Here is a 17,154-nt window from a genome sequence, read left to right on the forward strand (position 1 = left end):
TCAATACTACATACAGGGTAGGAAACTTCGACAGGATAAAACAATAGAAGCACGAAATAATGTACGTGGAATAAAAGAAACTTGCGCATCTCTGCATGGTGCCAAAAAAGAAGGCGTGGCATTTAAATGCCAGATCACACACAGCGTTAGGAAAAGTATTATAACATACGAAAAAATTATCATATTTATTGAAAACAAAAACTGTTTTATATAATAAATACTGGCATTTCAAATACCAAAATCTGAATATCGATTTTTTTGAGCCTCTTTGCCTTCCGTCTCCCCTTAATAGTGCATGGAGTAGTTGAAAATCAGTCAATCGATCTTTTGTTAGACACAGGAAATCAGGTTTAGTCTGTTATCACAAGACATTTTGGAATGAAATAAAAGTACATGGAACTGTCCATTCTTTCCATGACTAGTGTTGAACAAGTTGGTTTAACTGGTACAAAAGGGAAAAAGGTGGAAGAGGAGGTGTTGCTAACGTTTACTATTTTGGGTATAACATTGTAACGGTCTATGTTAGTAGTAGCTGGAATTAATTTACTGGTACTTTTGAGTCTGGGTTTGTTGGTTATGCATGGAATAGTATTAGATTTGTTAATTGAAAAGATGAGAATATATGTTGAGAGCTGACAGCTGTGGGTTAAATTGAATAAAAGTGATGTAACAAACGATCACAAGAGGAATTTCAACAGTTAGAGAATTAAATTGGTTAAAGGTATTGAATTGAAAGAGGAGGAAGATATAATGGAAGAGAATAGTAATAGTCTTGACACAGATAGTGAAAAACAAGTTTAAGAAAATTGTTTAGAGTCATTGGGCTAATAGTGGAAGAAAAGAGTCAACCAAAAAAGGTGTACAAAGAACAAGCTAGCAACCAATAACAAACGAGTAGTTATTCAGGGACATGAATATAAACTGAAAATAAAAATGCATATACAATTTTTCAAATATCACACCGCCTTGGTGTACATGAAGCAGTTAAAAATGAAGTACAGAGGATGGCCAGCTGGAGTACAGAAGAAAAATCTAGTAGCCCATACAATAATCCTATTGTTGCTGTTAAGAAATCTAGCAGAGATATTCTATTGGGCTTGGCGCTAGAACAGTGAATGAAATAAGAGAAACTTATAGTGGAAGAAGTGTTAATTCATTTTCCTAGAAAATATGCTGCTTTTTCTTTTGATGTAAATCTTATCAATTTAATGTTTGGCCATTTGACCTGAACGTTTCGGTGGCGAAATTTATCTGAGCTTTAGATTTAGCAACAGAAGAAGGTTTTGGTATATGTGAATGATATATTATTGGTTTCTAGAACCTGGGAGGAACATTTTACGTTAACAGAGGAAATGCTACAAATATTACTGAAGAGTGGAGTATTTGTTAAGTTTGCAAAGTCTCACTCTGTGCGCAGTGAAATTAAATTCTTGGGTCAACTGGTAAGTCAGCAGTGTGTTCTCCCTGGTCCCAAGAAATTAAAGGATGTAAAAGATTGTTTACTGCCTAGAAACAAGAAACACTTAAGTTTTTCCTTGGTCTTCTGGGATTTTGCCGTAGATCTACATCTACGTCATTACTCTGCTATTCACAATGACGTGCCTGGCAGAGGGTTCAATGTACCACCTTCAAGCTGTCTCTCTACCGTTCCATGCGGCACGCGGGAAAAACGAGCACTTAAATTTTTCTGTGCGAGCCCTGATTTCTCGTATTTTTCCCTATGTAGGCGTGTGGCAATAGAATGTTTTCGCAATCTGAGGAGAAAATTGGTGATTGAAATTTCATGAGAAGATCCCGTCGCAACGAAAAACGCCTTTGTTTTAATGATTGCCACTCTAATTCACGTATCATGTCTGTGACACTATCTCCCGTATTTCGCAATAATACAAAACGAGATGCCCTTATTTGTAATTTTTCGATGTCATCCGTCAGTCCCACCTGATGCGGATCCCACACCGCACAACAGTACTCCAGAATAGGGCGGACAAGCATGGTGTAAGCAGTCTCTTTAGTAGACCTGTTGCACCTTCTAAGTGTTCTACCAATGAATCGCAGTCTTTATTTTGCTCTACCCACAATATAATTTACGTGATCGTTCCAATTTAGGTTATTTATAATTGCAATTAGTTGAATTTACAGCCTTCAGTTTTGTGTGACTTATCGCGAAATCGAAATTTAGCTGATTTTATTTAGTCCTCATGTGTAATAACTTCACACTTTTCTTTATTCAGGATCGAATGCCACTTTTCGCACCGTACAGATATATTATCTAAACCATTTTGCAAGTCGTTTTGATCATCTGATGACTTTGCAAGACGGTAAATGACAGCATCATCCGCAAAGAATCTAAGATGGCTACTCAGGTTGTTTCCTATTTCGTTAATATAGATCAGGAACAATAGAGGGCCTATAACACTTCCTTGGGGAACGCCGGTTATGACTTCTGTTTTACTCGATGACTTGCCTTCTATTACTACGAACTGTGACCTTCCTCACAGAAAATCACGAATCCAGTCGCATACCAGAGGCGATAATCCGTAGGCACGCAGTTTGGTTAGAAGACGCTTGCGAGGAACGGTGTCGAAAGCGTTCTGGAAATCTAAAAATATAGAATCAATTTGACATCCCCTGTCGATAGTGTTTATTACTTCATGAGTATAAAGAGATAGTTGTGTTTCACAAGAAAGATATTTTCTGAATCCTGACTATGTGTCAATAAATCGTTTTCTTCGAGGTACTTCATAATGTTCGAATACAGTATATGTTACAAAACCCTACTGCAAATCGACGTTAGTGATACAGGCCTGTAATTCAGCGGATTACTCCTACTTCCCTTTTTGGGTATTGGTGTGACTTGAGCAATTTTCCAGTCTTTAAGTAGGGATCTTTCTGTGAGCGAGTGGTTGTATATAATTCCTAAATATGGAGCTATTTTATCAGCATACTCTGAGAGGAACGTGACTGGTATACAATCTGGACCGCAGGCCTTGCCTTTATTAAGTGATTTAAGCTGCTTTGTTACACCGAGGATATCTACTTCTATGTTTCTCATCTTGGCAGTTGTTTTGGATTGGATGGAATTCAGGAATATTTACTTCGTCTTCTTTGGTGAAGGAGTTTCGGAAAACCGAGTTTAATAACTCCGCTTTAGTGGCACTGTTATAGTGACTTCACCGTTGTTTTCACGCAGTGAAGGTATTGATTGCGTCTTGCCACTGGTGTGCTTTATGTATGACCAGAATTTCTTCGGGTTTTCTGCCAGATTTCGAGACAGAATTTCGTTGTGGAAATTATTAAAAGCATCTCGCATTGAAGTACACGCTATATTTCGAACTTGTGTAAAATTTTCCCAATCTTTGCCAATATATTCGAAGTCATTTTATGAATTGTGTTAACTTATGTATCTGGTTAAAACTTAAATCACAGTGGTTTTAGAGTGATAATTTCCAGGGTGAATGGGAAGCTAAAAAAAAGAGGCTTCTTTATTTCACAGATACTAGGACATCCTGATCTGAGTAGCAAGTTCTGTGTAGCAATAGATGCTTCAGGCTGTGGTATAAGATATACAGTGTTCGAGAGTATTATGAGAATGGAATCAAACAATATGTAACTTTTACTTTCGCTGATAGGATACTTTCCGCCAGAGAAACAGGTTATTCTACAGCAGAAAACGAAATGCTAACAGTTGGTTGGTCCAAAAATATTTGTTCTACGGACACAAAGTAATAGTTCATTCTGATCATAAAGGTTTAAGATTTTTAATAACTAACGCTGTTACACAGTAGGTTAATACACTGATGAGCCAGAACATTATGACCACCAGCCTACTATCGATATAAACCCGTCCAGGTAGTAGCAGTGTCACTTGGCGAAGAATGACCACTTTTTAGACAAAACAGTAGTGCATGTTGTATCATTGAGCATGCTGCCCGTGTGTAGCATGGAGAAGGCATGCGATGATTGTGGTTGTGAGTTTTGATTGATGATAGCGAGTGGGGTGTAGAGCTGGCAGTTTTGGATGGAAGGGGCGTGATGAGCTCTGGCACCAGGCTCAGTTACATCCCAGACGTGTTTGATCTAGTTCATATCTGGCTAGCTGGGGGGCCAGCACATCAGTTAGAACTCGTGATTGTGTTCCTCGAATCACTTCATGAGACTCATGGCCTTGAGACATGATGCATTATCTTGTTGAAAAATGCCACTGTCATCGGGAAATATAAACGTCATGAAGGGGTGTATGTGATCTGCAACCAGTGTACAATACCCCTTGCCCATCATAGTGCCGTGCACAACCTCCACTAGATCCTTGGGTGCCCACATGAATGTTCCCCAGAGCATAATGAAGCTGTCAACAGTATGTCTCCATCTCACACTACAGGTGTCATGGAGTTGTTTCCCTGGAAGACAACTAATTCGCGCCCTCCCATTGCCATGATGAAGAAGGTATTGGGATTCATCAGACTGTGCAATGCTCAGCCACTGCGTCAACATCCAGCGTCGATGGCTACACGCCCATTTCAGTCATAGTTGCCAATGTCGTAGTGTTAATATTGGCACATGCATGGGTTGTTAAATGGTTCAAATGGCTCTGAGCACTATGGGACTTAACATCTGTGGTCATCAGTCCCCTAGAACTTAGAACTACTTAAACCTAACTAATCTAAGGACATCACACACATCCATGCCCGAAGCAGGATTCTAACCTGCGACCGTAGCAGTCGCGCGGTTCCAGACTGAGCGCCTAGAACCGCTAGACCACCGCGGCCGGCATGGGTTGTTAGTTGCAAAGGCTCATCATTAGGGGTATTCGGTGCACTGTCTGTTGAGATATGCTCATTCTCTGCCCAGTATTAAGGTCTGTTGTTGGCTTCACCACAGTTCACCACCTGTCCTGTTTTACCAGTCTGCCCAGCCTATGATGTCCGATATCTGTAATGAGAGGTGGTCGCCCAACCCCATAATGTCTGCACATGGTCTCAACACATATTGAAGACACTCATCACAGCACTCCTTGAACATCTGAAAGTCGTGTTGTTTCCGAAATGTTCACGCCGAGCCTCCGGGCCATCACAATCTGCCCTCAGTCAAACTCAGATAGATCGCATGCCTTTATTCTACACACATACAGTTTGCTCAATGATACAATATGCACTACTGTTTTGTCTAAAAAGTGGTCATTCTTCGCCAAGTGACACTGCTACTACCTGGACGGGTTTATATCGATAGTAGGCTGGTGGTCATAATGTTCTGGCTGATCAGTGTATTAACCTACTTTGTAACAGCGTTAGTTATTAAAAATCTTAAACCTTTATGATCAGAATGAACTACTACACAGAACTTGCTACTCAGATCAGGATGTCTTAGTATCTGTGAATTACGTAGGTCTCTTTTTCTAGCTTCTCATTCACTCTGGAAATTATAACTCCACAACCACTGAGATTTAAGTTTTAACCAGGTACTTAAGTTAATACAGTTCATAATATGCCTTTGCAAACTTAACAGAAACTCCACTATTCATTAATATCTGTAGCACTTCCTCTATTAACGTAAAATGTTCCTCCCAGGTTTTAGAAACCATTAATACACTCCTGGAAATTGAAATAAGAACACCGTGAATTCATTGTCCCAGGAAGGGGAAACTTTATTGACACATTCCTGGGGTCAGATACATCACATGATCACACTGACAGAACCACAGGCACATAGACACAGGCAACAGAGCATGCACAATGTCGGCACTAGTACAGTGTATATCCACCTTTCGCAGCAATGCAGGCTGCTATTCTCCCATGGAGACGATCGTAGAGATGCTGGATGTAGTCCTGTGGAACGGCTTGCCATGCCATTTCCACCTGGCGCCTCAGTTGGACCAGCGTTCGTGCTGGACGTGCAGACCGCGTGAGACGACGCTTCATCCAGTCCCAAACATGCTCAATGGGGGACAGATCCGGAGATCTTGCTGGCCAGGGTAGTTGACTTACACCTTCTAGAGCACGTTGGGTGGCACGGGATACATGCGGACGTGCATTGTCCTGTTGGAACAGCAAGTTCCCTTACCGGTCTAGGAATGGTAAAACGATGGGTTCGATGACGGTTTGGATGTACCGTGCACTATTCAGTGTCCCCTCGACGATCACCAGTGGTGTACGGCCAATGTAGGAGATCGCTCCCCACACCATGATGCCGGGTGTTGGCCCTGTGTGCCTCGGTCGTATGCAGTCCTGATTGTGGCGCTCACCTGCACGGCGCCAAACACGCATACGACCATCATTGGCACCAAGGCAGAAGCGACTCTCATCGCTGAAGACGACACGTCTCCATTCGTCCCTCCATTCACGCCTGTCGCGACACCACTGGAGGCGGGCTGCACGATGTTGGGGCGTGAGCGGAAGACGGCCTAACGGTGTGCTGGACCGTAGCCCAGCTTCATGGAGACGGTTGCGAATGGTCCTCGCCGATACCCCAGGAGCAACAGTGTCCCTAATTTGCTGGGAAGTGGCGGTGCGGTCCCCTACGGCACTGCGTAGGATCCTACGGTCTTGGCGTGCATCCGTGCTTCGCTGCAGTCCGGTCCCAGGTCGACGGGCACGTGCACCTTCCGTCGACCACTGGCGACAACATCGATGTACTGTGGAGACCTCACGCCCCACGTGTTGAGCAATTCGGCGGTACGTCCACCCGGCCTCCCGCATGCCCACTATACGCCCTCGCTCAAAGTCCGTCAACTGCACATACGGTTCACGTCCACGCTGTCGCGGCATGCTACCAGTGTTAAAGACTGCGATGGAGCTCCGTATGCCACGGCAAACTGGCTGACACTGACGGCGGCGGTGCACAAATGCTGCGCAGCTAGCGCCATTCGACGGCCAACACCGCGGTTCCTGGTGTGTCCGCTGTGCCGTGCGTGTGATCATTGCTTGTACAGCCCTCTCGCAGTGTCCGGAGCAAGTATGGTGGGTCTGACACACCGGTGTCAATGTGTTCTTTTTTCCATTTCCAGGAGTGTATATCATCCACATATGCCAAAACCTTCTCTAACAAATCATCCTCTGGAGCTAAATCTGAAGCTCGGATAATTTCAGCCATAGAAACGTTCAGGCCAAACATTAAATTGATAAGATCTACATCAAAAGAAAAAGCGGTATATTTTCTAGATATTTTCATGAAGCTGAACTGCCAATAGCCAGATGTCAAATCGATTGAACTTAAGTCTTTGCAAAGGGATTTTGTCAAATCAGATATTGAACTGTACAAAACTGTGGTGCAGTTGCTAGAACAAAGACATCAGAAATGGCAAATAATAATCTGTATGAAAATAACAGATAAAACTTTACAGAGGGCCATTGGGGAAATCTAAGATGGTGGAACAGCTGAATTGTGAATCAATGTCCCATACAATTTGTTTCTTTTTATTAATTCATGGGGCTAGGGACGTCGATGGTGGAAGATAATTGATCAGTTTTTACTGTCAAAGGTAATAATACATTCACTCTTAATCAAACACACATAAGCATTGCCAACATCTGTGCATGGGTGGCCCATTGTAAATTTTAGCTGAAAAACAGAAGACTAGTTTATGGTCTCAGCTCTGTTCGTAATGGGATGAAGGCAGGAAAACTCTTATGCATTACTTGACATTCCAAAACCAGGTGCTACATTTATCACTCACAATAAAATTATTGGAACTCCTGTTACTGACTTTTGTAACACATCAACAAAGGAAGCAGCTGAAGAAGCGCTCAAGGAAAGTTATTACAGTGGAGGTAGAGACATTTGTGCATGCTTTATGTCAGCTGGCAGGAACGTGACCACACTTCACTAAATGGTGTCCTGACAGTTACATCATTTGATAACTGGTGCCTGATGTAGAGATTCTAAGCAAGTACTGTAAAACTTGTGGCAGTGAAACTGAGAAAGATGAGCATTATACTGATCCAAGTGGTGGAATGGAAGTAGCAGAAGTTCAGTGGCAAACACAGGTGTCAGATACACCAATATTCGGGGGACAGTGACAGCAAGGCTTATGATGGGGTATGCTCAACACAACCCTATGGTCCTAAAGACCCAATTTCTAAACTAGAATGCATTGGGTATGTCCAGAAGAGCATTAGGTCCAGATTGAGTAGATTATTAAAAGAAAAGTAAAAAAATAGTAATGGAAGATGGTAAGAACATAGGTAGTAAAGGTCGCCAGACAAGTGTTGAAATAGATAGATTACGGAGTAATTATGGCTTGGCTGTAATAAGAAATGTTGGTAATTTAGAAAACATGAAGAAAGATGTATGGGATATCTTTTTCCATAACCTTTCCAAAAACGAAAACGCTCAGCACTGTCTTTGCCCGAAAGATCCTGACATTTGGTGAAAGTACAAAAGAAGTGCAACATATGACTACAAACATTCTTTCCCTGCAGCAGTAATAAATGAAATTAACCTTATATTTAGAGATCTTTGTAAAGATCTTCTCTCGGATGCGCCGACTTGCGTGAGACCTTGCGTTGCCATGGAGAAGGATAAGTTAGTTTGAATTTCTGTGCCGACGAACACTCTGATGTCTTTTGTTCAATTTACTAAGGGTAGTACAATACATTTCCGAATTGATTATTGGACCATGATGGAGGACATCAGAATAAGCTGTTGAGAGTCCCAGAAGACCGTCGCCATGACTTCATCGGCTGAGGGTGTGACCTTGAACTTTTTATTCGATGGAGAGGTGAAGTGGCTCCACACGTCAAGGATTGCCATTTTCTTTCAGATTCGAAATTACGAACCCATGTGACGATATTCTATAAAGAATTATCATGGTCAGCCTCGTAACCCACAAGCAATTCCACACAGATGGTCCTCCGTTGCTCCTTATGGTGCCTTCGGTGGCGATGAACACTACCAACAAAGACGTCCAGTTCTGCAGCGAATTGTTTGATTGTGATCCGTCCATCACCTCGAATGAGAGTGTCCGCGCGTTCCAACACTACAGGAGTCACAGCTGTGTGCGACCGGCCGGCACGCGGGAGATCGGACAGGTTTGCGCGATCTTGTTTCCATGGTAACAGGCGCGTCACCCAACGACTCACTTTGCTTTTGTTCATTGCCGAGTTTCCACCAACATTCTGCAAGAGCCTATGAATATCTGTGATGTTCTGGTTTTCCGGCAAAAGAAACTCAATGACAGCTCTGATTGACACGCACATCTGTTACAGAGGCCTTTCTAAGGCTAAGTGTAGCGCAGCCACCTATCGGAACTTCATGAAACTATAGGGGCTGAAGCGGGAATATTCCACGAGTCCCATAACAAATTATGCAGTTTTTCAACCGAAACTGGCCGAAAAAAATGTTGCATTACTTATTGAACGCCCCTTGTAACTCGAATCTAACATGGCTGCATTCTTCTACGAAGAATGCACACTCTGACTGCCTTAGTACATACATAAAATGCCACCAATGCTTAACATATTGAACGAACGATGAAAATACCGAGTCACATTGAATCCACTTTTAACAAGCGTCTGTATGGAGCGAGCCACATCCGTCACACGACGCTGAACACACCCGTTATGCTCGACGGAGTCTCCCGAGGCTACGCTCAAGGGCAAACATGCTTAGCACTCATGCCGTTGCGTGCGGCTGTCATACTGCTTCCACCCGGAAGAACTTGCACTCCGTACTAAACAGTCATTTCTTAAACACAGGCGCCCGCGTAACCAACTACTCAGCCGCTGCAGTAGAGAGAGCGAGAGAGAGGGAGGGAGGGAGGGAGAGAGAGAGAGAGAGAGAGAGAGAGAGAGAGAGAGAGAACCGTACCAAGCGACCGCCCAGAAGTCACTAAATTTGCTGTTCACTCCACACATACGCCTGCTTCAGTCACATGAGCCACTCCACATCTCTGCTTCAGCGATGCTCTTGAACGATGGTGCCATCCTTTGGCACTAAAACGAAAAATCAACACTAATAGAACATGCGAAACTGCCGAATTTCCGTTAACCTTTGAACACCACTCGTATAAATAGTAGCCGATCTAGCATCCTGGCGTCTTACCACATGCTATTAGTTAATCCTACAAAGTGACAAAGTGCATCTACGAGTAAAAAGGGTCTCAGAAAATAAGGGAAACAAGAGTTACAAACGAAAAACCTATACTAGCCTTCAAAGTAATCATCGCGAACTAAAACACACTTCTGACGTCGCTTGTGAAGTTGTGGAATCACTCGAAGCACTGTGGTCACGCGTTGTTATAAATCCGCAAACCTGCTAAGCCTAAGCATTCCAGGGCTCATGTGCGTATCCGGGACAGACTTGTGGATGAAAACTCCAGATGTTTGCAACCGAGTTAGCTTCTGCTTACCTGTCAGCGTGTGCGGTACAAACTGCGAACAAATCTTCCGCTTTCTCAAATGTAGTTGAGATCCAGTATTCCCCCCCCCCCCCCCCAAACTAGTATTGCCGGGGTTAAGTAGTGCTAACATGTGGCAACATTAACAAGATAAAATTGTAGACAATTGAATAATTGAATTGTAGCATGCGGCAAATTTACTTTAATACCCTTCACATAATACGTCCGGAGGTAGGGGGATGGGGGGAGGGGGGCTAATAATCTCGCAAGAAATTTACTCGTAATCGCAGGATGCCTAGTGACTGTTGCAGTAACTCATTCTACAGAAAGGGAAAGTGTCACACTCGTGGGCGAAGTTGAAAGCAAATTGTTCTTTACTGACAAAACACACGTCTTCAGAATGAACCTTGAAATTACTGGATTACAAAAAATTGACTCTAATTTCTCGATGCCTCATCTTGCGGCTGTGGCACTATGTTACCATATTATTGCATGTCAAGTGGCTGTAGTATCGACCATGGGTGGAACCAACGACCCTCGCCAGCGGCTAGGTCCAAAATAGCCTAGAATGTTTCGAAGCCCCCGATGAATTGGCTGAGGAGGCTCTTTGGTGGCCCTCACTCGAGGAAGCTCCAGGTCTTGGTCTTAAAGTAAGTTGAAGAAATCTAATTCACTCGAATGCAAAGTGAGAGGAAATCTCCCACTGCTGGTTAACCAATGGCTTGTGCCCTACCGCACTCTAAAGAAAAAGCTCGTGTTACTCTCTCTCTCTCTCTCTCTCTCTCTCTCTCTGTCTTTTTCTTTGGCCAATGAGGTCCTCTGTCTCGTCACTGTCCCGGTGTCTCTTTCTGACCTAGAATTTGTTTATGTATGCCCATCTTTTTAGAAATGAATGCGGGACTCAGCTGTTCAATACAGTTGTTGTTGTTGTTGTGGTCTTCAGTGCCGGCCGCGGTGGTCTAGTGGTTCTAGGCGCTCAGTCCGGAACCGCACGACTGCTACGGTCGCAGGTTCGAATCCTGCCTCGGGCATGGATGTGTGTGATGTCCTTAGGTTAGTTAGGTTTAAGTAGTTCTAAGTTCTAGGGGAGTGTATATAGTCATTTTTCCTGCTCTGCCAAACTAAGAGAAAAGTTAAAATCATATTTTTTGAATTTGTTGATGTTAAATGGGCTGAAATCCTGCGACATATAAATACTAGGTGATTATCTCACACCTGCTGTAGAAAGGCTTTTAAAAAATTGGGAGCCTGTAAAAAGCTGTTTTAAAAGCATAGATGATTCTGACTGTCCTAAAGTTTTGAAAAAGTATTTTTGCAGTGAAAATACAGAAGAAGACACAATTGTTCAGGCTGATATTAGTTTCTGTGTGAATACTGGAAATGTTCACGTTCAAAAAGCAAACTATTTGGAGAATTCCGATCTTAGTATTATGGAATCTCATGAAACTGTACAGTTACTAGTTAGTAAAGACAGACAGAGAAATGGAGACAGATTTTTTTTGGTAGTGGTACTCATAAATTGTTAGCCACTGCTCTTGATTCAGATTTGAAAACTGCTAGTGAGAACAACTTCGTTGAATTCTATGATTCAAAAAATGGCTCTGAGCACTATGGGACTCAACTTCTGAGGTCATTAGTTCCCTAGAACTTAGAACTAGTTAAACCTAACTAACCTAAGGACATCACACACATCCAAGGCCGAAGCAGACCGTAACGGTCTCGCGGTTCCAGACTGCAGCGCCTAGAACCGCACGACCACTTCGGCCGGCGAATTCTATGATTATTTGAATTCTTACTTAGTTAGCAAATTTGATGATAGTTTAAACTGTTTAATCCCACAGTGTCTAAAAAGGAAATTAACATTGAATGATATGCATGAAGTTGTGGAAAGTGTCAAGCTGGATTGTGTGAATGAAGATGATTTATATGAGGAATTTTGTAGTTCTAATGATGCAATTAAATGTGCTGTCTCTTTAGAGGGTAGCGTTTCCCAGAAATGGATAAAAGTATAAACAACTTTGAAATCAAATAATGTGAATTTTGAAAACTTGGGTAAGCTGGTAGAGTATTTAAATTTGCTAAAAATGATATGAAACTACTGACTGAGACAAAATCTGTTACAAAATTTGTATAGGTATTTGCGATGTGTAACTAAACAGTTATCATTTACAAATACTGTTTTAATTTTTGGTGCAATTTCGCCTTGCTTTTAATTTCCCTTATTTTTTGTCAAGGATATATCTTCCTTATTTTCTTTCAAAAGAGTTGGTCATCCTAGGCCCGGCGATGTTCTCTCTCATGTGAGCTGAAAGCCAGTATTGCGTTCAGATTCATTAGTGAAGGGCCATCAAGGCGGAAGTCCGGTTTACACGAGTGACTTTTTGGTACAAAGTGAATACTTACGACGGGTGTGCATCATGCGGTTGCCTGTGAATCAGCCAGAACCCCGGTGTCTAACGGGTCAGTGATGTCAATGATCAATTGACTGTCCCCAGATCGAAGTTCTAAAATCCAGAGAACGCTGCAGACTGCACATGTACAGAAACGGGGCGACTGTGGCGTCGTCTGTTAGCGTTGGAAGTTAAAGTATTCTCGCCGGGCTTATTACTATTGCACTAATGAATTTTCTGCTTTTGTGTCTTCTTAATCTTTATTTCGTTATTTTCTGTGTTTTAGTGACCCATTGCCATTGTTGCACTAAGCTCTGGTATTTTTTATACAAGTACTCTTCCACAAATGAGATCAAATATCTAAAGGCAAAAAGGTATTTAGGGTTTTGCAATAGTTGGACAAAGAAAAGACTGGGGCAGAATGGGAGAGTCATGGACGTCGGGTAATGGCGGACACACATGTCTGGCTACGCCAGAGAAGGATGGAAGATATTTCCAATGGCGCAATTGTGAGTCGAGCCTGAACGCAGTGCTGAACGAACAGTTGCATACTGAAACTGCGCTCCCTATACTAGGTACGTTTACTTCAAACTTTTGCAACAGTTTCAAGTAAAGTACGAGTAAATTTGAAAAGGTGTTTAATATTTTAGGTATAAGATAGAAACGAGGCATGTGTTTTGAGAATTAACGTCTAATTAAGCAGCGTTTTTACATACTCAGAGTGCGCAGTGTGCGATTCTAACTTCAAATAAAAACACTGTTTTGCATTATCGTAAGTATTGGGTAATGCCGGACGTTTTGAGTAGGGCAATTCCGACCGTTCGTAATTGCCCCTACACAGTTACTCACATCTGTTTCACATGCCACGAAATTACCAAAGAAAGATGGAGACAAAACACAAATTAGACGATTTATAGAGAGCCATTAAGGATGTCAGCAACGAAACATGTTCACTAGGAGTAGTAGCTGATACTCTGTCCCAAAAAGTTCTATACACGACTATCTCACGACAGAAGTTGTACAAGAGCCAAAACCTGGACATAAGGCAGTATTTCACGAAGAACAAGAAAGGGAATTAGAAGAACATATCTTAAAATATAGTAAACTGTTTTATGGTTTAACTATAGAGATGGTGCGCAAAATAGCTTCCAGATTTGCTGAAATAAATAGTTTGAAGCATAATTTTCAATGAAAACATCCCAAATGGCAGGAAAAGACTGGTTCTACGGATTTAAAAGAAATGCATCCTAATATTTTGCTACGGAAACCTGAGTCCACTTCCATCAATAGAATTACAGCTTTTAATGGCGCGGAAGTCAAAATGTTCTTCAAAAACTTGCAAGTCTTGCAAACAAAATGGCACTTTGATGCCAATCGTATTTACAGTGTTGAGACATACATTTATAATGTACAAAGAAATTCAAGAAGTTACCACCAAAGAGCCAGAAACAAGCGGGAATGGCAACAGGTGGTGAAAGAGGCATTACAACAACAGACGTTGCGCTTTTAGTTCTTCAGGAAAGTATGTTTCTCCGTTTTCTATTTTTAAAAGGAAGCGAATGAATGCTTAGTTATTACGTGGAGGTAATGCTAATATGACAGCAGCAGTTAGCGATTCGAGTTGGATCAACGAGAACCTATTCATAGATTGGCTACACCGCCTCATCTCCTGCTCTAATCCAACTGATGCAGCACCAGTTCTACTTATTTTACACAATCTTGGAAGAGACATTAGTCTTGCCTACTGTCTGCTTTGTCGCCAGACTGAAATAATATTGTGACTTCTGAAATATTGTTATCCCTTCTAACGCATTCGTAACATCGCATGCAAAAACTTGGCCTGGCATGTTTTGGACTTCTCAAGACTTCACACAACAGAGAATGCGATTTGTACATGTCTTCAAATGTATGCCGACGAATTACCCCAGTTAGCCGGTAAAATCATGGCGAAGGTCTTCTGGGAATCTAAAGAGATTATTCTGTTTGATGTCCTTCTTCATGGTGCATCGATCAACTCTAAAGTGTATTGTACTGCCCTCAGGAAATTGAAGAACTTCAGCCCGTTCATCATCACAAAAATGCGGACATCTCTTCTCCATGACAGCTCAGTGTCTCACACGAGTGCCGAGTGCCGACCGCGGTGGCCGAGCGGTTCTTGGCGCTTCAGTCTGGAACCGCGCGACTGCTACGGTCGCAGGTTCGAATCCTGCCTCGGGCATTGATGTGTGTGATGTCCTTAGGTTAGTTAGGTTTAAGTAGTTCCAAGTTCTAGGGGACTGATGACCTCCGATGTTAAGTCCCATGGTGCTCAGAGCCATTTGAACCATCTCACACGAGTTGCGCACCCGAGAGGAGCTCACAATACTTCGTTGGACTGTTCTTCCTCATCCACCCTGCAATCCCGGTCTCGCACCTCAACCAGCAGAGTGGCCGTCATATTTACCAGAGAGTATGTTGAAAAATAGGGTTATGTAGCCAAAAGAGTGGGGAACAATAAGATGCACTCGAATCCAACTGCTTCCAGAAAAAAAAATGTTACATTAATTATTGAACGCGCCAAGTATATACGAGTAGTTTTCATTTTGACATTTTTGTGGTGATTTTAGTTTTTGTGATGTTTTTAGCTTTCCTTTCCTCTCATCAACCAGGTTCAATCAGTATACACCGTCTGATAAAAGGACTGAAGGAGCCAGAATACATGATCGGATGCCAATGTAACGTCGTACATGTACACATCATTGGCAAATTTGTAAGTTATTATAGTTGCAGTTCTCCGTGTTTTTCGAATTACTGTTGTTACGAGGCCTGGAAGGATCTGCAACTGCTAAGGTTAACTGCTAAGGTACAACATAGGCTCTTCTGTAAATTTAAAAATCGTTGTATGCAGTAAAAGTGAAGATATCTATCGGAAGTAATCATCACAGTACATGTTGCACCTCATAGAAAATGTTGTGCCATTATGACGTGGGCCTATAAGGTTCGAATAATTTGCACTGAAGATGGTCACACAGCGACCGAAATAGATCCGTAAAATAAAGTATTTCACTATTTACGACCGATGCTGCCATTTATTCACGATATATGGATATACACTGAAGAGCCAAAGAACTGGTACACCTGCCTAATATCGCAGGGCCTCCGTGAGTACGTAGAAGTGCCGCAACACGAGGTGGCATGTACTCGACTAATGTCGAGTAGTGTTGGAGGGAATTGACACCATGAATCCTGCAGGGCTGTCCATAAATCTGTAAGAGTAGGAGGGGGTGGAGATCTCTTTTGAACAGCACATTGCAAGACACCCCAGATATGCTCAATAATATTCATGTCTTGGGAGTTTGGTGGCCTGTGGAAGTGTTTAAACTCAGAAGAGTGTTACTGGAGCCACTCTGTACCAGTTCTGGACGTATGGGGTGTCGCATTGTCCTGCTGGAATTGCCCAAATCCGTCGGAATTCAAAATGGACATGAATGGATGCAGGTGATCAAACAGGATGCTTATTTACGTGTCACCTGTCAGAGTCGTGTCTAGACGTATCAGGAGTCCCATATCACTCCAACTGCACACGCCCCTCACCATTACAGAGCTTCCACCAGCTTGAACAGTCCCCTCCTAACATGCCGCGTCCATGAATTCATGAGGTTGTCTCCACACCCGTACATGTTCATCCGCTCGATACAATTTGAAACGAGGCTCGTTCAACCAGGCAACATGTTTCCAGTCATCAAAAGTCCAATGTCGGTGTTGGCGGGCCCAGGTGAAGTGTAAAGCTCTGTGTCATGCAGTCATCAAGGGTACAGGACTGGGCCTTCGGCTCCTAAAGCCCTTATCGATGATGTTTCGTTGAATAGTTTGCATGCTGATGCTTGTTAATGGCCTAGCATAGAAATCTGCAGCAATATGCGGAAGGGATGTACATTTGTCACGTTGAATGATTCTCTTCAGTCGTCGTTGGTCCCGTTCTTCCAGGATCTTTTCCCGGAAGCAGCGATGTGGGAGATTTGATGTTTTACCGTATCCTGATACGGTACACTCGTGAAATGGTCGAACGGGAAAATCTCCATTTCATCGCTACCTTGGTGATGCTGTGTCCCATCGCTCGTGCGCCGACTAAAACACCACTTTCCAACTGCTTAAATCTTGATAATCTGCCACTGTAGCAGCAGTAACCTATCTAACAACTGCACCAGACAGTTGTTGTCTTATGTAGGCGTTACCAACCACAGCGCCGTATTCTGCCTGTTTACATATCTCTGTATTTGAACCAGTGTGCGATTTGTGCTTTTACCAGTAGGGGGGGATGTCTTAGGGGGTTAGTATAATTACGTATGTTACTAGCTTGGACCGTGGCGTTACCCATGGTTAAACAGTTATTTATAAATAGATGTTAATGCCGAAACTCACTATTCACGCGTATGCACTATCAGAAAAGCTATC

The sequence above is a fragment of the Schistocerca americana genome, chromosome 3 (assembly GCF_021461395.2).
Source record: "Schistocerca americana isolate TAMUIC-IGC-003095 chromosome 3, iqSchAmer2.1, whole genome shotgun sequence".
NCBI classification, from domain to species: Eukaryota; Metazoa; Arthropoda; class Insecta; order Orthoptera; family Acrididae; genus Schistocerca; species Schistocerca americana.